The sequence below is a fragment of the Pelobates fuscus genome, chromosome 7 (genome assembly GCF_036172605.1).
Source record: "Pelobates fuscus isolate aPelFus1 chromosome 7, aPelFus1.pri, whole genome shotgun sequence".
NCBI lineage: Eukaryota > Metazoa > Chordata > Amphibia > Anura > Pelobatidae > Pelobates > Pelobates fuscus.
In genome coordinates, this window is record NC_086323.1 from 124,269,738 (window position 1) to 124,294,169 (window position 24,432).

Sequence of the window (24,432 nt, forward strand, 5' to 3'; positions counted from 1 at the left end):
CTAATCTTCAATAAGTTACATAGCTCTTTCATCACTCGTGACATGAAAGGAGTACCTTGGTCTGTAAGTACTTCTCTAGGTAGTCCAACCCGGCTGAACATAAACATTAACTCTCTGGAAATGGTTTTAGCTGAGGTATTTCTTAAAGGTATAGCTTCGGGATACCGGGTAGCATAATCTAGTACTACCAATATATATTGGTGCCCCCTAGCGGATTTAAGTAAAGGACCAACCAAATGGGACTTCTATAATGGGAAGAGGAATGAGGGGATTACGGAAAGTTTGGAATGGAGCCTGTCTTTGGCATTCTGGGTATGACTTGCAAAATCGCTCTATAGCAGAGTAAATTCCTGGCCAGTAAAATCTTCTTAGTACTCTCTCCCTGGTTTTTTCAATCCCAAGATGCCCCCCCAATACATGGCTGTGAGCTAGTTTTAAGACTAGGTTTCTGTGGGATTGAGGTACCAGTAATTGCTCAACCTCTTCAACCCCCCTCCTCTCTATTCGGTAAAGTAAATAATTTTTTTCTGTAAAATAGGGAAGGGACAATTGGGTTTCCAGGTTAACAGGAGTACCTTCCACTACCTGAACATTGTTACGGGCAGCTACCAAGGTTTGATCCTCCCATTGGGCAGCCCTAAAATTTCCTGAGCTAATACCTAGATGATTGAACTCCACCTCTTCCCTTAGATTGTCTACTTGGGAGGAATCACTTTCATTGTGTTCCCCTTCCTCACCCAAACATCCGACAGTGGGATCATTTTCACTATATTGCTCCAAATCAATCGTAGAAAAAGGGAAACCATTCTCTAACCCCACTGTTTCTGCCTCTACCTCTGTACGTTTATCCTGTTTTATTACAGTATCTTCCCAAATTTTCAGAAAGAGGGGAAAATCACGCCCCAATACAGCATCATAAGGCAATGATGGTACCACCCCAACTCTATGTTTTATCACCCCTACCGCGGTAGCAAATTCCACCTCGGCCGTGGGATACGTGTGGGTGTCACCATGTATGCATATTATATCCAACACGTGAATTTTATCAACTTGCTCACTCTGAAGTAAAGATCTCTTTACCAATGAAACCTCGCTCCCAGAATCTAAGAGTGCTTGCACACCCCTCCCCTCCATATTTACAGATTTGACATGATTAATACCACCAGTACTTGTTAAAGCAGACATTTGTGTGTATACCAACATTGCACCATGTTTCTCCCACCTCCCCAAATTACATTCCATAGGTTCATCAGTCTGTGGACAGTTACGTGCAATATGTCCAATCTCCTGACATCTATAACACTTTATCTCTTTCTCAGTCTGGCCTTGTGGCCGGGTTGGGAACCTGGGTACCCAATTTTCCAGGTAGTCAGTCTGTCTATGGGTCTGTACAGAATCTTTTTTCCCATCGGTTTCTTTAAACCCACCAGACTTCTTTGAAGGTATCCTGTTACCTTGCAATTTGGCGTTGAGGTAAGGTTCTTTACTCTCAGTTTCATTAGCAAACCGGTATCTCTCTGTCAAGTTCATCATTTCTTCAGGGTCCTTTGGATCCGCTTGACTGACCCATTTCCGTAGTGCTATCGGCAGACTCCTGAGGAAGCGATCCATAACCACCTTTTCAATGCTTACTGCAGCAGAGTTGATTTCTGGCTGTAGCCAATTCTGGGCAAGTCTCAAGAGGTCATACATTTGTGACCTAGTAGGTTTCTCGGCATCATAAACCCAAGCATTATATCTTTGGGCTCGCACTGCAGGCGTAACTCCAAGCCGTGTTAGTATTTCCGCTTTCAATCGGTCATAGTCTTGTGCTTGGCTGAGAGGCAAATCATCATACGCTTTTTGTGATTCTCCACTGAGGCAAGGGGCTAATAATCCTGCCCACTGACCTGGAGGCCATCCTTCTCGGGTAGCAATCCTTTCAAAGGTTGTCAGGTAAGCCTCCATGTCATCAACCTCACTCACTTTATGTAAAAAGTCAGTAACTCTAATCCGGCGCCCCCTATCCATAGTAGGGGTAGTTACACTTGACAGCATGGTTTGTTGCAAAGCACTTGTTAGTTTGTCTCTGTCTTCCCGCTGAGTTTCCATAATGCAGTCTATTTGTGTGGCCAATAAGCGGTTTGTCTCCTGTTGGACCGCAACAGCCTGTCGCTGTGTCTCCATGAGGCTACTGATCTGCGCCGCTGTTACACGGTTTGTGTCTTGCTGGGTAGTAGTGGCCTGTACCAAGGCTTTTACTAACTCTTCCATCTTGCTTGTTGTTTTTTTTTTTCAGCTACTTGGTAAATACCACACACACCACACCTGCAGGCCTCTGTTTCAAACAACCAGTCTCAGTTTGCAGAGTCGCAGTACCTTAGGCCTCTATACCCACAGACCGTATAAATGTGCTTTAAATGCCCGCATTCTCCACCATCTTGTGACCTTTATGGGCAAAGCAACACAGTCCTCTAGGGTAACAGGCATAGAACAACAGTCTCTGGTGCAAAAATGGTGAGGTTTATTTATAGCGTGCACAAAATCCATACAGCAATCAGTTTGTTCAAAAACTGCAGCACAACAGAAAGCAAAATCTACAAAATAAATCCTAGCTCAAATTTGAGCACTAACTAAACATAAAGAAATGTCCCTTACTCACCAGGGTAATAAACTACACAAATCAAAAATAAGCATTGGTTTCACCAACCTTTAGCACATTGATTAGATGCTGCTCTGCACAGACCTGCTCTCTCTCTGCAGGTCAGATTGTATCTGACTCTTTCTGCTCTGAGACCTGCTAATTAAAGCCTCAGCAGTTGCTAATTGGGCAGGTGAATGAGTATAGACTATGGAGGATTCTGGGTCCTAGATACCTTCCTTCTATTACCCTCCCATAGACTCTGTCACACTATGTAGAATGTATCTGGAAATTCTGTCTTTTGTTCTGCCATACAAAGGACCCTGTAGCCCTCTGCAAGGGCTGCAAGGACAATCTAGGGACACGGATGGGCAACGCTTGAAACAAAAACAGAATTCTAGGTAAGATGTTCATTTTAACAGCTTGAATTCTGCCTATCCACGAGATGGGTCTGTCCGTCCACGTCTCCATCTCCCGTATCAGCTGTTCATATCATCAATGGTGTATAATTTTGATTGTCTAATTTTTCTGGGTTTGCTGTCAGGCGAATACCTAGATATTTAAGTGACTGTTGTTCCATTCGTATTTGGTGTGTGACGTGTATGAGGGTTGTTGCCGTCACCGGTACCCCTATTGGGAGAACGCTAGACTTCGCCATGTTTGCTTTGTACCCCAAAATAATCCCAAAGTCCCTTAGCAACCCCTGCAAGGCTCCCATTGAATTCACCGGGTCGGTGAGCGCTAGGAGCACATCACCTGCATAGGCTGCGACCAGAAATTCCCTGCCTCCCACTTTGACACCCTTAACGCCCGGGTGGTGCCGTAATGCCTGTAATAGGGGTTCTAACGAAAGTACAAATAGGAGGGGAGAGAGGGGGCACCCCTGCCGAGTATCATTAAAAAGGTGGAAAGGGCGGAGCGGGGCTCCTGAGATTTTCACCTGCGCTCGGACATTAGTATACATCGCTCTTAGTAAGGTCGTGAACTGTTCAGGGAACCCTAGATGGGTCAGGAGCATGAACAGGTAAGGCCACTTCACACTGTCAAACGCTTTTTCAGCATCGAGTGAAACAAGCATCATTGGAGTCTTAGTGGCCACCTGTCTCCATATCAAGTCTATATTTCTGCGAATGTTTTCGAACAGTTGTCTGTCCGGTATAAAACCAACTTAATCAGCATCTATCAAGTTCGCTAAGAAGGAGTTGAGCCGTTCTGCCTGTATCTTTGCCAAGAGCTTCATATCGTGATTTATGAGAGATATCGGCCTACAGCTGCCCGGTGAAAGGGGATCTTTATCTGGTTTTGGCAATAACACGATGGTAGCTAGGTTGATATCGGGTTTTGGGGAGCCTCCTGTCTGAAAACCATTGAAGACTTCCGTCAAGTGAGGAACAAGTTCCTCGCGAAACGTCTTGTAGTAACTACCGTTGAATCCGACAGGTCCTGGGGCCTTGTTCCCTTTTAAAGCTGATATTGACCGGTCTACTTTTTCAGGGGTGATTTCAGATGCTAGAATGTCAACTGCCTCCTGTGGTAGCTTGGGCAATCCCAGGTCTTTCAGGAAATTGCGGGTTGCGTCCTCGTCTCTCATTGTCATTGTCTCTGAGTTTGGGGAATGATTGTAGAGGGATTTATAGTAATCAGTAAAAACCTCTGCTATGTCTTTGGGCATAGTTTTGACCGAGTTATCTGGGTGTCCAATGGATGTGATGTGTCCTTGTCTCATTCTTGGTTTGAGGACCCTGGCTAGTAAGGTATTCATCTTGTTGGCCCGTTCGTAAAACATCCTTTTGGTCCAATTTATGACTCTAGCAGTATCGTCTAGTAACAGCGTGTGTATGGCATGTCGTGTCGCTTCTAAGTGTCTAAATGTTTCGTCATCTGGACAGTCTTTGTGCTATTGTTCTAACGTCCGTAACTCAGTCAAAAGACCCTCCAGTTTTTGGGCTTTCATCTTCTTTTTAGCCGTCGCTTACTTAATAAGGGACCCTCGAATGACTGTTTTATGTGCTGCCCATACTGTCTCTGGACGCAAATCTGGAGTGGCATTGGTGTCAAAGAACTCCTGAATGTCTGTGCGGATCTGTTCCACAATCTCTGGGTCTTGCAATAGGGATGAATTTAGTTTCCACGTCCATGGGGAAGCAGTACAGAGGTTCCCCAGGGTAATGTGAATGTCTGCATGATCGGACCAAGAGATGGAACCTATCTCTGATCCTGTGACCCGAGACAGTGACCGATCATTACTCAAGAACATATCAATTCTTGAATATGTGCCATGCGGAGCCGAGTAGAAGGTAAAGTCCTTAGTGCTCGGATGATGTGCTCTCCAGACATCCACCAACCCGGTGTCCGTGATGAACCTATGGAGCATCTTATCTTGTCCTCCCCGCCCTAGGGACCTGGGAACACCTCCCCGTGAGCTCCTATCGATGGCAGGGTTTGATACTGCATTGAAGTCACCTCCCAGTACAATGAGTCCGTGATCCAATGCTCGGATTTTTAATCTGTAAATCGTCCCAAAAACCACCGTCAGGTTGGTTGGGGGCATACACATTAATAAGGTGTATCCTTTGTGAAAATAGGGTACCCGTTAACACTATGTACCTCCCGTTCTGGTCTGCATCTGAAGATTCTATGTGTATTGGGCAACTGGTCCGAATGAGGATCGCGACACCGTTGTGCTTGCTGTAAGTTATGGCTTTATAGGAAACCCTGAACGTTTGGTCTTTCATTTGGAATGTGGCTTGTTTTGGTATATGAGTCTCCTGAATAAAGACTATGTCAGACTTCATTCTTTTCAGTTCTCTGAAAAGGAGTCGTCTCTTGTTCGGCGTGTTAAGCCCTTTGACATTTAGGGATGACAATAGACATGTGCAATTCGTTTCGGGACGAATATGAATTCGGACTAGTTTCGGGAAATTCGGACATTCGGGTACTTCCAAAAACGTAATCCACCAATCAGAGAGGTCCGAAGTGGCGAATTGCCGAAGTGCCGAGGTCCCGAAGTTCCGAAATTACCGAATTTCCGAAGTGTCGAAGTGCCGAAGTTCCGAAATTGCCGAAGTTCCGAAGTGTCGAAGTGCCGAATTGCTGAAGTTCTGAATTGTCGAAGTCCTGAATTTCGGAATGCCGAACGGAAACGAAAGTTTTTCCCATGCACATGCCTAGATGACAATTTCAGAGCCATGCTCTTGATCTAAGCGTGACGCCTTTTTGCATGCTCGCCTCTGTCCACTTCAGAACCGTTTTGTCCCTATGTATAAGCCCCCAACCCCTAGGTAAAAGGGGAAAGGTGAACCGGGGAAGGAGAAGGGTAAGAGAGAGAATAGATCAAAAGCAGTAATTGAGCACTGTGAGTGCCCAAGTGTAGTCGTCTGGTCTTATCTGTTGCCAGACTGGTGTGGGGTTCACATTTCCCCATCTCGCCTGCACACAGCGCTAGAGAGAGATGCAGATGTATGAGCCTCTAACCATTTTGCGCTGTTTTGTAACTTTTCTTAGCTAACTCTATGTGCTACGGAAGTTACTCATATGTGGCGTATATGTCAGAAGTGAGTATGTAATCACGTGCCTGCTAGTATTGCAGAAAGAAGAAAAAGAACAAAAACAATCATTGAAAAAACACATTTGCAATATCCGAGCAGATACAAAGCGAACGAAAAAACTAAACACACAAATTTAACAACATCAAAACCTGAAGTTTGTGGGGGACCACTTCAGTACCCGATCTGAGCTACGGGAATATCCAATGCCCTTGTGAAAGTAGACCCCGTACACATTCTCGGGTAAACTGGGGCTCCCCTCCCCGGGACCTTGATAGCATCACGTTCGTACATACACCCCAAGAGCTGGAGGACGCCACTTTGGGTGGAGGCAATGAAAGCCCAACTAAAACTGGCATCAAAATCGTAGAATGAACTTCCCCAGATCTAATCCTGCGGGTCTGATCTTCTATGACCCCAGTACAGGTCGCGGGAGCCCCTCCATTACCTTTGGGTGGTTTGGTCACCAGATTAATGTTAGGCTGCTTGGGCAACAGCGTGGGAGGAGGTGAATGGGGGGGGCGGGTGGTATTAGCCTCCAACAGGAATGTGGGGAATAGGGTTCTTATAGCTGTAGATACGCTTGTCAAGGAGGGCATGGTCTTAATAAGTATACAGGTGTCAAACCCGGGGCAGAATGACTGCAGATTTTTGGAGCTTGTCATCTCCTTTTTCATTTTGTGTTTGTTAAGGTTCAACCATAGTTAACCCCTGTTTTTCTAACGGTTCTCCCTCGTTTTGATGGTTCGCCGTACTTTTAATTTTTAATCATCTGTGTGCTCTTTCTTCGTTCTCCCCCCTCCCCCTTTTTAATTAATTTTTTTATTTTTGGCTTTCTTGGCTTTTTTATTTTTTTACTTTTTTATTGTTTTTTCTCTTTTTGGTCTTTTTTTTGGCTTTTTTGTTGTTTCCGTTTTTCCCCATTCCTCTGACTCTCAGTCAACCCCCCTTAAACATATGTTGTTATCTGATCGGGCTGGAACAGTGGAGTCAAGAATTCACACATATGTCCTTCCCCATGAAGAGGGTATTTTCCGTCTCACCGGCATCAGGGGCAGTCCCGCTCCCACCTATATAGCATCCTTCTTCAGAACACTTACTCACCCTGCCGGCAAGATAGTCAAGGGGCCTGCTAACCACCAACACTGGGCCTCCGGTCCGTCCCATCACCCCCACCCAACAGGAAGGAAGCTGCCACAAACTTTGTGCAGATGATAAAAGAAAAAACGGCCTTTCAGGTAATCAACGTGGGGCCTGCGCAGGGAGAGTCCCGGAGCCCCAGTCCCCCCGCCCCAAGGACATCTGAGGTGCCCACCCATGGCCAAATCGCCCTATTCGGCACTGCCTCACGTGTTTGTCCCTGTGTCCCTGGCATCAGTACTGTACCCGCTCCGGCCGCTAGCGCCTCCGCGTTCCGGCATCCTGCCACTCCGTCGGGAGGGGGACGTGGTCCTCCACGGCCTCCGATGTCATCGCCAATTGTGGCGGGGCTGGCACTCCCAGGTCCTGCAGGTATTTCTCCGGGTAACCTCAAGGTGTCAGCACGTGGGCCTTCCCCTCCCGGAACGCCAATAACTTGAAGGGGAAGCTCCAGGCATAGCGCACGCCGGCTCTTCTCAGGGCCTCTGTGATGGGCCTCCACTCCCTTCTCTTCTGTAGGGTGATGGGAGCCAGATCCTGGTAGAGTTGAATTATGGACCCCTTGTAATGGATTTCCTCCTCCCTGCTCCTCCGCATCAAGGCCTCCTTCGTCTGGAAATGGAGGAACCGGATCATGACGTCTTTTGGGGAGCTGGACTCCTGCCTCCTGGCGCGGAGGGCCATGTATGCTCGCTCTATACACCACTGTTCTGCCGGTAAGTTTGGCAGCAGTGGCTGAAAGATGGCGAGGAGCGTGTTGCAAAGGGGACCCTCTCCCTTTCTCTCAGGAAGGACCCTCAGTCGTATGTTGTTCCTCCTGGAACGGTTTGCCATGTCTTCCATAGCCAACTCCATTTCAGCTACTCAGGCTTCCATTTTATGCACGTGGGACACAACTATGTTGTGTGCCCGGGTAGTATCCTCCAGGCGATCCTCCAATCTTGAGGTTCTCGTGCCCAGCGCGGAAATTTCAGCGCGGAGGACGGACGTGGATCGCTCTATCTCCCCAGCCAGTTAGGATTGCACTTCGCCCAGTTTAGTCAGTATTTGTGCAGCTTCCCCCAACTTCGGGCTAGAGTTTGACGCGGCACGTGGTGAGGGGGATCGTGAGGGAGGGCCTGCTCCGGCATCATCTTGACCATCCACTGGTCCGGTTTTCTCTACTGTAAGCATGTCCAGCACTGTTGTCCCAGTGTCCGGTCCTTTCTTGGGGGGTTTCTTAGCACTCCTCTTGTCCATTTGTGCTCGGAGTAGATAACGTAAGATGCTATTGTAGGCTATATAAAGCGCTTTGGGAATGGAGCTCTACTCGAAAGCCTCCAGCTCGTTCCCTTGACATAGCGATTTTTAGTGAAACCTGAGAGGCCCACTTAGAACATGTAGGGACGGTACTGGATAGAATCCGGGCAGCCAGCTTGACCTTGAAGCCTGACAAGTGTCACATTGGTATGGCGGAGGTGCAGTACTTGGGCCACCGGGTAGGATGCGGAAAACAACAGCCGGAGCCCGCTAAGATTGAGGTTGTTGCCAACTGGCCCACCCCCCGTACCCAGACGCAGGTTATGGCTTTCTTAGGGACAGCCGGCTACTACAGACGCTTTGTCCCTGACTATAGCACCCTGGCAAAACCCCTGACGGACTTGACAAAAAAGAACTTACCCCGACAGGTGCTGTGGTCCCCGGAGTGCGAGGCAGTCTTTCAAGCATTGAAGCAAGCTCTTATAAACGCACCTGTTTTCGCTGCCCCCGATCCTAACAAACGTTTCATTGTACACACAGATGCTTCAATGTTTGGGGGCAGTCTTAAGCCAGGTCAGAGAAGACGGGGGGAGCACCCTGTAGCCTATTTGAGCCGAAAATTGTTGCCCAAGGAGGTCAACTATGCAGCCATTGAAAAAGAATGCATTGAAGAAACTAACACCCTACTTATATGGCCGGCTGTTCACCCTCATCATGGACCACAATCCTCTCGTCTGGCTCAATCGGGTTGCAGGGGATAATGCCCGACTTCTACGGTGGAGCCTCGCATTACAACCATATGACTTCACCATCCACTACCGACCTGGCAAAATGAATGGGAATGCGGATGGCCTATCCCGACAAACTAAATTAGCAGCCTAAATTTCGCAAGTATTACCCAGACAGCCTCAAGTCGACCCGAAAAGGGTCCAACTGTGTCTGCCGGAGCTGTCAGCAAGGGGGGAGCAGTGTGAAGAAAACCCGTGTTTTATGGACTTAGTTCGACTATTTTGTTCTCCCCCCCCTCTTAGAACACCAGTTTAAACCCTTAATAACTGTCATATTTTCAAACTCTGTCTGACCCTTTTAACGGTCATTTTGTTTTCCTCAGAGGAGGAGTGGTTTTACTGCATGAATACTGTTGCTTTGTGTGCATTAAACAGATCTCTACCCAGCATTAGGCCTCGGATCATGTGTGAGGGGTTATGCTATGCTTGTGTCTACACTGTGTCTGGAAGGATTATTCGCTAACTGCTGGGAGAAAGGGAACCCAAGACGGTCAGAGATGGTTGGACCGTCACAACTGTTTTAGGCTATTGTTTTTTAATAAGTGTTTATACCTTTAAGATTTTTGAATCTGCTTGCCCGGTAAAGTATAAAACCGCCAAGCAACGGCCACAGCACCTATCTTGAGAAAGCCCTTAGAAGAAGGGCGAAACGCGTTGAAAGGTGCTAGTGATTGAGCTCTGCTGCATATACTTTTCGACCAGGTTCCAGGAACAAGCCGGATTTATCCTTAGTGTTTCTCCACTTGAAAATCTTTTGACAGCCTGCCTTTGTACACGAGGCAGAAGCTGTCTCCTCTGGAGAACCGGGTATTCCTTCAGGGACTTCAAGAGAACGAGCAGCTATAAGAGCCATTTTCGTGGTCCTTAGTGATAAGTACCACATTTTAATTTTGTAAGAGTTCCTATTTAGGGGGGGATTTTTTGTACTGGGGCAATAAATGTTATAGAGTTACACTATATTTTTTTTTTTTTTTTTTAAATTCTTTATTTTTCAGTGCATCAACAGTGTTACAGACTTTTTTGATCCCATCACGTTTACATAAGGTTATGTTAATGTAACAAACATGTCCATACAGTGGTTTGGCTATAACATTAAATGCACATTTTGGTTAAGTGGTCTGTTGGGTTGTAACGAGGTGCCTGCGAAAGTATTAATAGTTGCTAGGCGAGAGATTGTGATCTGGTGATTCATCCCCGATATGTATAGTAAAGGGGTGTTGCGACTTTTTTAGTCTTGGGGCTTTTAGAGCATTTGTCCCGCTACCTGTCAGTCTATGTGTTGGGTCACCTCGTTTGCTGGTGGGTATCTAGTTCCATCTTTATGTCTGGTGTCCCTTATCTCTGTGACTCGGAGTGCCTTGTACGGAGGCGGGGGGGGAAAACTGGGTTAGATTAACTCGTTTGTTCCGTCATAGTGTTCCAGCATGCCCTTATTGGTTTGTGCCGGTAAAGTCTGCAACGTCCCCCGTGTGTAGGGTTGATTCGATTTGTGATTCCATCTAGTGAACGAGTCATCTCCTATATGGGGATGGTTTGTGGTGTGGAGCGTGGGTGTCTGTTTTGTACTTGGGGATTGCCTGTTGTGGCTACTCGTGTTGGTTATGTGTCTCCTGTTCATCAGGTTCCCGGTGTGGGGCGCTCCCTGGTTGGTTGTGTCCCTTAACCCTGGGGCACTAGGGGGGGGGGAGGGAGTCGTGTGGTCAGGTCGCGGAGTTGCCGCTACGTGGTGTGAGCCCGACACTAAGAGTATGTTTGTGGTAGTGTGTATTTGAACCTTAAAACATAAGTAAACATAGGTAAAACATTAACAAAGATAACAGATAACATGCTCGTTCTGTAAGTTCAGGTTGCTTGGCCCCTTTCCTCCTCTCCATCCGAGGGGTTAGGGGAGTCTGCTATGCTGTTTAAGCGAGCGCTGGGTGTTTCTGTAGCGGGTAGTCCTTGTGGAGTGAGGCCCAGTGCCGTCATTAAGGCATCGCTGTCTGCAGGATCTGACGCCTTGTATGTATTCCTGTCTTTCGTGACCAGAAGCGTCCTGGGAGTGGACCATCTGTATGTTAGTCCTGCTGTTTGGAGGAGTTTCGTGATGGGCTGCATTCCCTTTCTCCATAGCAGCGTTGATCTGCTCAAGTCCTGAAAGGCTGAGATGGTGCTGGTTTCAAATTTATACGGGGTTTTCCCTTTGAGGGCGGCTAGTAGACCCATTTTGTCCGTGAGCGAGTGGCAACGGAGGATAACGTCCCGTGATGCTGTGGTGGGAGCTTGTGGAGATTTAGAAATCCGGTATACTCCATCGAAGGTGAAGTGTTTCGCCTGTCGCGTTGGGATGAGGGAAGACACCAGCCTCCTAATGAAGTGTGGTAGTTCTTCTAAGGGCACTGACTCTGAGACTCCTCTGAGCTTGATGTTTTTCCTTCTGCCCCTGTCGTCCATTATGCTGACTTGGGTAGTGAGGTGGGCTTGTTGGGCTTGCATGTGATGCATCTGTTCGTTTAATGCTTTGAGGCCTTGTCTGAGGGTAAGTATATCTGTCTCGTTCGTGTCAGTGCGGGCATTTAGTGTCTGTACCTCTGTTTTCAGTACTGCCAGGTCGGCTTCCCACATTCGTCGGAGGTTGCTTTGCAGGGTGGTCAGCATGTCCTGTATGTCCCCCTTTGTTGCTGGGGCTGTGTCTTCTGCCCTGGGCGGAGTAGTTTTCCTGGTTACTACTGGGGTTTGTTCGCTGGAGGTCTCCCCTCCATCCTCCTGTTGAGTCTGGGTTATGGTCGGCCCGGTTGTTCGCAGCATCTGGCCAATATCACGGTGAGACTGGGGAGTGTTTGTGGGTGGTTTCTGGGACTTCCGACCCATCTCCTCCGTTGTGAGTGTGTTCGGGTCCGGAAGGCCAAGGTCGCTCCACATGCGGGGAGCCCAGTCAGCTTCGAGCTGGAGGTTTCCCGCGCGGTAGGCCTTGGAGCCTCGGTTGCGGGTTTTTCTTGCCGCGGGTTGGAAGAACGGCATCGGCTTGTTCAGCGGGTCGTACCTTGATGTTTTCCGGTACTCTTGTGGCTATTTGGGGTTCGGTCTGTTTGATTTGGGCTAGTTAATGTTCTTTTTTTTTGTCGGAGCTCGAGATGGTGGCGACTGCTCTCGTGCGCTGTCAGGCTCCGCCCCCGAGTTACACTATATTTTGTATCTCTTTGCCTTAAGGAATTTCCAGTACATTATTGGGTCCTCAATTGCTACAGTAGGAATTTGGACATTCCCCCAAAGAAACCTATATGTGAATTGAACAGACTTTGGACATTTTAGGGACATTTGTACTGTTTTTATTGATACAGTTTTTTAGATACAGTATCAGAATGTGTTTGTGCGTGTCTCTGTAAGAGTACATGTCCCCGGCGTAGCATGGGAAAAAAAGGTGAATAAAAAAAACCAAAAAAACACACCTTTCCCATGTGAAAGGCCTCCCTCTGATTACATGGCAAAGGTGTTTTTACTCACCTTTTTTTCACATGCCACACCTGTCTTATTGTGTCTGGCCCTGCCTCATTGGCTGAGATAATCAATGTTTATGATTTCAGCCAATTCAGTGCTTCTCAAAGAAAGCATTGGGAGGCTATTGTTAAAGGGACACTATAGTCACCTGAACAACTTCAGCTTAATGAGGTTGTTTAGGTGAGTGCTACAGCTACCCGGAGCCTTTTTCTTGTAAGCACTGTATTTTCTGAGAAAATGCAGTGTTTACATTAGAAGCTTGGAACACCTCTTGTTGCAGTCAATCAGACGGCCACCAGAGGGACTTCCGAGTTCAGAGGCCCTAAAAAGGCCTCTCGTCCGATGCATTCTGGGTGAATGCATCAGACGGGCTATCAGCACACAAAGCACTGTGAACGCGCTTTGTGTGCTGACAGCCTGTCAGCACTGCTGTGGGCGTGGCTTCAGCTGACAGCTGAAGCCCGAACCCACAGGGATGCTGTCCGGCCACAATAGTGGTTGAAGGGGGGGGGGGACCTATTCTCCTCCCCCCCCCGGCCCCCACCCCTGAGCGGTGGGTGGGGGCCCTAAAAATAAGGGGGGCACATACTGCCCCCCCGGCCCCCACCCCTGTGCGGCGGGTGGGGGCCCTAAAATAATCAATAAGGGGGGACCTATTGTCCCCCCCGGCCCCCACCCCTGTGCGGTGGGTGGGGGCCTTAAAATAAAAAATAAGGGGGGGACATACTGCCCCCCCCCGGCCCCCACCCCTGTGCGGCGGGTGGGGGCCCTAAAATTCACAATAGGGAGGGGACCTACTGTCCCCCCCCGGCCCCCACCCCTGTGCGGTGGGTGGGGGCCCTAAAATTCACAATAAGGGGGGGGGCTACTGTCCCCCCCCCGGCCCCCACCCCTGTGCGGCGGGTGGGGGCCCTAAAATAAAAAATAAGGGGGGGACCTACTGTCCCCCCTCCGGCCCCCACCCCTGAGCGGTGGGTGGGGGCCCTAAAATTCACAATAGGGAGGGGACCTACTGTCCCCCCCCCGGCCCCCACCCCTGTGCGGCGGGTGGGGGCCCTAAAATTCACAATAAGGGGGGGGGCTACTGTCCCCCCCCCGGCCCCCACCCCTGTGCGGCGGGTGGGGGCCCTAAAATAAAAAATAAGGGGGGGACCTACTGTCCCCCCTCCGGCCCCCACCCCTGAGCGGTGGGTGGGGGCCCTAAAATTCACAATAGGGAGGGGACCTACTGTCCCCCCCCCGGCCCCCACCCCTGTGCGGCGGGTGGGGGCCCTAAAATTCACAATAAGGGGGGGGGACCTACTGCCCCCCCCCCGGCCCCCACCCCTGAGCGGTGGGTGGGGGCCCTAAAATTATCAATAGGGGGGGACCTATTGTCCCCCCCCGGCCCCCACCCCTGAGCGGTGGGTGGGGGCCCTAAATACAAAGGGGGTGGGGACCCTAGTTAACCCTCTCCCCCCCACCCCCCCTCCCCCCAAAAAAACTTATCTCCCTACCTACCCCCCTCACCCTAAAAATAATGAGGGGGGACCCTTTAACTAAAAACCTGTAAAGAAAAAAAAAAATAAGATAAAAACAACTTACCATTCGATGTTTTCTTTCTTCTAAAATCTTCTTTCTTCAGCCCCAAAAAAGGCCAAATAAAAATCCATAATAACCGACGGAATAAAAAAAAAAAAAAAAAACCCGAGCGCAAAAAAAATAATCCATCTTCACCCATGGAGGGCTCCGCGCAGACTGAGCTCCGCAGGGCGGGGGAAGGCTTATAAAGCCTTGCCCCGCCCTGCAATTAGGCTAAGAACACTCTGATTGGTGGGTTTAAGCCAATCAGAGTGCTCTTGGTCATTTTACAAGCGTGGGAAAATTCCAAATAACTTTCCCACGCTTGTAAAATGACAAAGAGCACTGTGATTGGATGGCTTGAAATCCATCCAATCAAAGTGCTCTTTGTCATTTTACAAGCGTGGGAAAGTTCTTTGGAATTTTCCCACGCTTGTAAAATGACACAGAGCACTGTGATTGGATGGATTTCAAGCCATCCAATCACCGTGCTCTGTGTCATTTTACAAGCGTGGGAAAATTCCAAAGAACTTTCCCACGCTTGTAAAATGACACAGAGCACTGTGATTGGATGGCTTGAAATCCATCCAATCACAGTGCTCTGTGTCATTTTACAAGCGTGGGAAAATTCCAAAGAACTTTCCCACGCTTGTAAAATGACACAGAGCACTGTGATTGGATGGCTTTAAATCCATCCAATCACAGTGCTCTGTGTCATTTTACAAGCGTGGGAAAATTCCAAAGAACTTTCCCACGCTTGTAAAATGACAAAGAGCACTCTGATTGGCTTAAACCCACCAATCAGAGTGTTCTTAGCATAATTGCAGGGCGGGGCAAGGCTTTATAAGCCTTCCCCCGCCCTGCGGAGCTCAGTCTGCGCGGAGCCCTCCATGGGTGAAGATGGATTATTTTTTTTGCGCTCGGTTTTTTTTTTTTTTTTTTTTAATTGCGTCGGTTATTATGGATTTTTATTTGGCCTTTTTTGGGGCTGAAGAAAGAAGATTTTAGAAGAAAGAAAACATCGAATGGTAAGTTGATTTTCTCATTTTTTCTTTTTTTACAGGTTTTTAGTTAATGGTCCCCCCTCATTATTTTTAGGGTGAGGGGGGTAGGTAGGGAGATATTTTTTTGGGGGGGGGGGAGGGTTAACTAGGGTCCCCCCCCCCTTTGTATTTAGGGCCCCCACCCACCGCTCAGGGGTGGGGGCCGGGGGGGACAATAGGTCCCCCCTTTATTGATAATTTTAGGGCCCCCACCCGCCGCTCAGGGGTGGGGGCCGGGGGGGGGGACAGTAGGTCCCCCCCCCCTTATTGATAATTTTAGGGCCCCCACCCGCCGCTCAGGGGTGGGGGCCGGGGGGGGGACAGTAAGTCCCCCCCCCTCATTGATAATTTTAGGGCCCCCACCCGCCGCACAGGGGTGGGGGCCGGGGGGGACAGTAGGTCCCCCCCTTATTGATAATTGTAGGGCCCCCACCCGCCGCTCAGGGGTGGGGGCCGGGGGGGGACAGTAGGTCCCCCCCTCATTGATCATTTTAGGGCCCCCACCCGCCGCACAGGGGTGGGGGCCGGGGGGGACAGTAGGTCCCCCCCTTATTGATAATTGTAGGGCCCCCACCCGCCGCTCAGGGGTGGGGGCCGGGGGGGGACATTAGGTCCCCCCCTCATTGATCATTTTAGGGCCCCCACCCGCCGCTCAGGGGTGGGGGCCGGGGGGGGCAGTAAGTCCCCCCCCTCATTGATAATTTTAGGGCCCCCACCCGCCGCACAGGTGTGGGGGCCGGGGGGGACAGTAGGTCCCCCCCTTATTGATAATTGTAGGGCCCCCACCCGCCGCTCAGGGGTGGGGGCCGGGGGGGGACATTAGGTCCCCCCCTCATTGATCATTTTAGGGCCCCCACCCGCCGCTCAGGGGTGGGGGCCGGGGGGGGGGCAGTAAGTCCCCCCCCTCATTGATAATTTTAGGGCCCCCACCCGCCGCACAGGTGTGGGGGCCGGGGGGGACAGTAGGTCCCCCCCTTATTGATAATTGTAGGGCCCCCACCCGCCGCTCAGGGGTGGGGGCCGGGGGGGGACAGTAGGTACCCCCCTCGTTGATAATTTTAGGGCCCCCACCCGCCGCACAGGGGTGGGGGCCGGGGGGGGGTACAGTAGGTCCCCCCCCTTATTGATAATTTTAGGGCCCCCACCCGCCGCACAGGGGTGGGGGCCGGGGGGGGACAGTAGGTCCCCCCCCTTATTGATAATTTTAGAAAGCGAGCTGAGCTGTCAGACAGCTCAGCTCGCGAACGCGCATTCCGCGCACATGCGCGGTAAAGCGCTCAGGTTCTTCATAGGGCGGCATTCAATGCCGCTCTATGAAGAACGCGATTGGTGCAGCGCGAAGCCGTCCCATTGGGCCCCGCGATTTCGTCATTTTGACGAAAAAGGGGGCGCGGCCTAGCGGGGAGCTCGGCGCTGGAACGGAGGTAAGTTTTTAATATAAAAACACCTCGAAATTTATTTTTAATAAATGAAAGTACATATAAAAGCAAGAAGGAAGGCTGGGGGACCTGTCTTTCTTGCTTTTATATGGTGACTATAGAGTCCCTTTAATTCGCAGCACCAATCAGCATCTCCTCATAGAGAAGCATCGAATCAGTGCATCAGGGGTGGTGTGGCTAGGGCTGCATAAACATAAACAAAGCGATTTAACTCCTAAATGACAGTGAATTGAGAAAAATTGTATATTTTCACCTTGTTCTCAGATATTCCTAATGAATATGTATTTTCAAAAAAAACTAAAAATATTCATTGAAAAAGAGTATCCATTCAGCGGAAAAAAAAACCCATCAATTTAACTTTCAAGTTCTATACAATTTGACTAATTAAAAAGACAAAAATGTATTTGACATACAATTCTAAAGCTTTATTGGGAAATCACAGTAAATAAGCGTAGACTTCAAAGGTTTAGAGTCATATAAAAACAAATGCCATAGGCCAAAAGTGAGGACAGCACTACAATTACAACTCATCCTCTTTCCCAACCTCGCATAATAACTGTGAGCGCAAATAGTAACAGCAGTATTTATACCCCACTGCTCCCAGGAATACGCGAAAGCTCCACCTCCAGATCACCGCTATTGGTCGAGAAACACAAGACTCCACCCACTACTGTTTCTTTCACGGCGAGGACTAAATTAAGTGAAAAGGTGGGGGTTACATTCATCATGCCTCTTTATAAAACTTGTCAACGAGGTTTGCCCAGTCTCCTCAATCACTCCCTAAACTACTCAAATAAATTGGTATATTCCATATCTGCTCGTGACTAAGGGCGGTTGAGCGCCAACACGCCTTTACTCTGCCTCCAAGCACTGTAACAGCTGAGTGAGCGAGCGAGCGAGCGCGCGCACCGCCAGTTACGTTTTGCACGTGCACTTACGCCTGCACGCGCCGGCTAATGAGCAACACAACTCGCCGAGCTCTGAACACTAGAGACAAAAGCCGCCTCGCGGTTGAGAATTTCGAGTTCCACAAAGGGAAAACAACCGATTATATTAGAAGGGTTTAATAAAGGTTTATTATACGTATATATTATTATGCGTTTGCATCCACGGTGAAACAAATAATAATAATAATAATAATAAAAAAGTAATACTCTAGTGAGTAGAACTCGCTGCCGTGCACTTGGCCGTTGAGGGTGCAACGCGGGGTCGCGCACGCATAGTACGTCCGCCGTGCCCGAGTGTTAGCCGGGCGGGTTCTTCTGCTACAAGCAGCCGGAGTGTGTGAGGTAATAACGGCCGCCGCCCGTGGGAGGGACGGGAGTTGAGTGCAGCACCCCGGATATAAACCAGCCGGTCACCGAGCTCGGCGGCGGCTAGCACCACCAGGACCGAGCAGAGACTCCGGCGGGAGAAGGCCTCAGGTGAGGAGGAGGGTGGCAGCCAGGCCTCAGGAAGCGGGGCGGGCGGTGTCTGGCCGGGACTAGGCCTCGGCTCACTGCCACAGAGCACCGTGTCCTCCTCTAACGGAGAGCCAGGATATACATCCTGCCATAGATGCAGAGAGAGCACGGTGTAATAAATATAAATATATATATATAATATACATCCTGCCATAGAGAGAGAGAGAGCACGGTGTACTAAATATATATATATATCATATTATTATATACATCCTGCCAGAGAGAGAGCACGGTGTAATAAATATATATATCATATTATTATATATTATATACATCCTGCGAGAGAGACAGACAGGCAGAGCATGGTGATATATATATATATATATATTATACATCCTGCCATAGAGAGTGACAGAGCACGGTGTAATAAATATATATCATATTACTATATATTATATACATCCTGCCAGAGAGAGAGACAGACAGACAGCACGGTGTAATATATATATATCATATTACTATATATTATATACATCCTGCCAGAGAGAGAGAGACAGACAGACAGCACGGTGTTATATATATATATATATCATATTACTATATATTATATACATCCTGCCATAGAGAGACAGAGACAGACAGAGCACGGTGTAATATATATATATATATATATATATATATCATATTACTATATATTATATACATCCTGCCATAGAGAGAGAGAGAGACACACAGACAGACAGAGCACGGTGTAATATATATATATATATATCATATTACTATATATTATATACATCCTGCCATAGAGACAGCCTGGTATACTAAATGTATATCATATTACTATATATTATATACAACATTACACCTCATATAACTATATATTATATACATTACACCTCATATTACTAAATATTATATACATCCTGCCAGAGAGAGAGAGACAGAGCACGGTGTGATAAATATATATTATATACATCCTGCCAGAGAGAGAGAGAGAGAGACCGGTGTACTAAAAGTACATCATATTACTATATATTATATACAACTTTACTCCTCATATTACTATATATTCTATACATCCAGCCATAGAGAGAGAGAGAGAGAGAGAGAGCCCGGTGTACTAAATGTATATCATATTACTCTATATTATATACAACATTAATCTTCATATCATATTAGTATATATTGTATACAACATTACTCCTCATATCCTTTTACTATATATTGTATACAACATTACTCCTCATATCCTATTACATACAACATTACTCCTCATATCCTATTACTATATATTATATGCAACATTACTCCTCATATCCTATTACTATATATTATATACATCCTGCCATAGAGAGACAGAGAGAGCCTGGTATACTAAATATATATCATATTACTATATATTATATACAACATTACACCTCGTATCATAATACTATATATTCTATACTTCCTGCCATAGAGAGAGCGAGAGCCCGGTGTACTAAATGTATATCATATTACTCTATATTATATACAACATTTCTCCTCATATCCTATTACTATATATTATATACAACATTACTCCTCATCATATTACTATATATTATATACAACATTACTCCTCATCATATTACTATATATTATATACAACATTACTCCTCATATCATATTACTATATATTATATACAACATTACTCCTCATATCATATTACTATATATTATATACAACATTACTCCTCATATCATATTACTATATATTCTATACAACATTACTCCTCATATCATATTACTATATATTATATACAACATTACTCCTCATATCATATTACTATATATTATATACAACATTACTCCTCATATCATATTACTATATATTATATACAACATTACTCCTCATATCATATTACTATATATTATATACAACATTACTCCTCATATCATATTACTATATATTATATACAACATTACTCCTCATATCATATTACTATATATTATATACATTACTCCTCATACCATATTACTATATTTTATATACAACATTACCCCTCATACCATATTACTATATTTTATATACAACATTACCCCTCATACCATATTACTATATATTATATACAACATTACCCCTCATACCATATTACTATATATTATATACAACATTACCCCTCATACCATATTACTATATATTATATACATTACCCCTCATACCATATTACTATATATTATATACAACATTACCCCTCATACCATATTACTATATATTATATACAACATTACCCCTCATACCATATTACTATATATTATATACAACATTACCCCTCATACCATATTACTATATATTATATACAACATTACTACTCATACCATATTACTATATATTATATACAACATTACTCCTCATACCATATTACTATATATTATATACAACATTACTCCTCATACCATATTACTATATATTATATACAACATTACTCCTCATACCATATTACTATATATTATATACAACATTACTCCTCATACCATATTACTATATATTATATACAACATTACTCCTCATACCATATTACTATATATTATATACAACATTACTCCTCATACCATATTACTATATATTATGTACAACATTACTCCTCATACCATATTACTATATATTATGTACAACATTACACATCATTTCATCTTACTGTATATTATATACAACATTACGCCTCATATATCATCTTACTATATAAATTATAGCCTCCTACTGGGCCAGACATAGACTCCCACCCTGTCCCTATGCTATGTATGTACGCTGATTATCAATAAATATGACTGCCACATCCCCCATTTTATGATTGTATCACTGTTTCATGCTGTATTGTCCTTAACACAAATATTCAAATTATAGAGACCTATATGCTTGTTATTCTCTATACTTGGCTTTGCATCCGAAATGTGGTGTGTACAATAGTTTCAAGATATACATTTTTTTTTTTTATATAAATCTCTCCTCCAGGTAAATAACTCGGTAGACAAGGGAAAAAAACTAACGGCAGCATTTTTCTGCATGTTAGCAGGGATGAGGAGTAATTGACCATGCCTAGGCCATGTTCCTGGTTTGGGTCTCTGTCAGAAAAGGGTGATGGTTTGATAGCATTTTAATAATGTATCTGTAATCCCGAAGTAATATTGAAGACCCAGTAATTGATTTTATTTCTAAAGGCAGTTTCTGCAGCACTATTTTAGAATCTAGATTGTGGATTTATTTCCTGAATTTCACCTTTGTCCAACATGTATTGTTGCATATTTTATATATAATCTACCCTGTGCCTTTTAATATAGCAAGTTATTATAAATGACATCTATATTCCACTTGCTCTGCAGTGCTTTACAACTTTAAAAACGGGATTTAACACATATTTCGTCTTTACAACTAACAAAAAAGTGCATTGTCTATTTCCCCCATACTGTAACTAATGTCTTGAAACCTGCATATGGACTGCCGTTGGGGTACCATATGTATGCCTGTGACTATTATACGCACTACAAAAATAAAGAATTTAAAAAAAAAAAAGGGGGATTTAACAGCAGTTGAGAAAACTATTGTAAATGCTGAACAAGAGGCTAATGACAACAGGCTTGCAATCTAGAGGCATTGCTGTAATGGAATTCAGTAAAATGTGGTATCCTGTGCTTATGCCTAACAAATTAGAAAATATAACTTGACAAAAGCATGAGTATGTTACTAGTACATCTACTGTGTGTGTATATACAACTTGAATTTGCTATAATTTTTTATTTTAGCGTTCTGCGTGCATTTATAATTTATTATTGTTGTTGTGCTCCCACGCTTCAATAGCTTATTACAGAGTTTCTATGTTGGCTTTGGTACATAATAATTCCAGGATCTTATGGTATTTTATCTGTTGAAATTTGTCCAATTAGTTAGAGACACTAGTCACCTGAACAACTACAGCTTAATGTATTTGTTCAGGTGAGATCTATAGCTCCCTGCAGGCAATCTAATGTAAACACTGTATTTTCAGAGAAAATACAGTGTTTACATTGATAGGAATACCTCCGGTGTCCGTCACTCAGACGGCCACCAGAGGGACTTCCTATCATGGAGGGCCCTAAAAAGGCCCTGTACACGTCAGACATATTAAAATACAGGGAGTGCAGAATTATTAGGCAAATGAGTATTTTGACCACATCATCCTCTTTATGCATGTTGTCTTACTCCAAGCTGTATAGGCTCGAAAGCCTAATACCAATTAAGCATATTAGGTGATGTGCATCTCTGTAATGAGAAGGGGTGAGGTCTAATGACATCAACACCCTATATCAGGTGTGCATAATTATTAGACAACTTCCTTTCCTTTGGCAAAATGGGTCAAAAGAAGGACTTGACAGGCTCAGAAAAGTCAAAAATAGTGAGATATCTTGCAGAGGGATGCAGCACTCTTAAAATTGCAAAGCTTCTGAAGCGTGATCATCGAACAATCAAGCGTTTCATTCAAAATAGTCAACAGGGTCGCAAGAAGCGTGTGGAGAAACCAAGGCGCAAAATAACTGCCCATGAACTGAGAAAAGTCAAGCGTGCAGCTGCCAAGATGCCACTTGCCACCAGTTTGGCCATATTTCAGAGCTGCAACATCACTGGAGTGCCCAAAAGCACAAGGTGTGCAATACTCAGAGACATGGCCAAGGTAAGAGAGGCTGAAAGACGACCACCACTGAACAAGACACACAAGCTGAAACGTCAAGACTGGGCCAAGAAATATCTCAAGACTGATTTTTCTAAGGTTTTATGGACTGATGAAATGAGAGTGAGTCTTGATGGTCCAGATGGATGCATTGGTAAAGGGCAGAGAGCTCCAGTCCGACTCAGACGCCAGCAAGATGGAGGTGGAGTACTGGTTTGGGCTGGTATCATCAAAGATGAGCTTGTGGGGCCTTTTCGGGTTGAGGATGGAGTCAAGCTCAACTCCCAGTCCTACTGCCAGTTTCTGGAAGACACCTTCTTCAAGCAGTGGTACAGGAAGAAGTCTGCATCCTTCAAGAAAAACATGATTTTCATGCAGGACAATGCTCCATCACACGCGTCCAAGTACTCCACAGCGTGGCTGGCAAGAAAGGGTATAAAATAAAGAAAATCTAATGACATGGCCTCCTTGTTCACCTGATCTGAACCCCATTGAGAACCTGTGGTCCATCATCAAATGTGAGATTTACAAGGAGGGAAAACAGTACACCTCTCTGAACAGTGTCTGGGAGGCTGTGGTTGCTGCTGCACGCAATGTTGATGGTGAACAGATCAAAACACTGACAGAATCCATGGATGGCAGGCTTTTGAGTGTCCTTGCAAAGAAAGGTGGCTTTATTGCTCACTGATTTGTTTTTATGTTTTTGAATGTCAGAAATGTATATTTGTGAATGTTGAGATGTTCTATTGGTTTCACTGGTAAAAAATAAATAATTGAAATGGGTATATATTTGTTTTTTGTTAAGTTGCCTAATAATTATGCACAGTAATAGTCACCTGCACACACAGATATCCCCCTAAAATAGCTAAAACTAAAAACAAACTAAAAACTACTTCCAAAAATATTCAGCTTTGATATTAATGAGTTTTTTGGGTTCATTGAGAACATGGTGGTTGTTCAATAATAAAATTAATCCTCAAAAATACAACTTGCCTAATAATTCTGCACTCCCTGTACGTCTGACGTGTGCAGGAGAGAGAAGGCACTGTGTGCGCGCCTTCTCTATCCAGCCTGTCAGAGAGGAGAGGGGGTGGGCAAAAACAGCGAGCTGAGTTGTCAGTCAGCTCAGCTTGCGACCGCGCGGTAGTGCGCTCAGGACTTCAGAGGGCGGCATAAATGCCGCCCTCTGAAGTCTGTGCGCACGTGCACTAGGGAGCAATGACGCTTCTCTCAGAGAAGCGTCCTATTGGGCCCCGCGATTTTGTCATTTTGACGAAAAAGGGGGCGCGGCATGGCTGGGAGCTCGGCGCTGGAACGGAGGTAAATTTTATTTTTATTTTTTTATCTAAAAAAGCATCGAAAATGATTTTTTTATATTTGAAAGTACATATAAAAGCAAGAAGGAAGGCTGGGGGGGACCTGTCTTTCTTGCTTTTATATGTAGACTATAGAGTCCCTTTAATAAAAAATGCCCGCTCACACACTGCATTATATACACATACTACACAAACAGT

The 24,432-nt window shown here is 45.8% G+C and overlaps 2 protein-coding genes across 4 annotated transcripts in view; both read left to right on the forward strand.

Annotated features, from left to right (window-relative positions):
• AMIGO3 (adhesion molecule with Ig like domain 3) overlaps positions 1-24,432 on the forward strand; it is a 455,802-nt gene that overhangs the window by 335,081 nt on the left and 96,289 nt on the right. The gene's annotated exons all lie outside the window — the stretch shown is intronic.
• Positions 18,060-24,432, forward strand: part of RHOA (ras homolog family member A) — a 35,172-nt gene continuing 28,799 nt past the window's right edge. For 2 of the 3 annotated variants that reach the window (XM_063426538.1, XM_063426539.1), the window contains exon 1: positions 18,060-18,275. The gene's annotated coding sequence lies outside the window, so the exon portion shown is untranslated. The remainder of the gene's footprint in view (positions 18,276-24,432) is intronic. The other variant, XM_063426540.1, reaches the window with a different exon arrangement.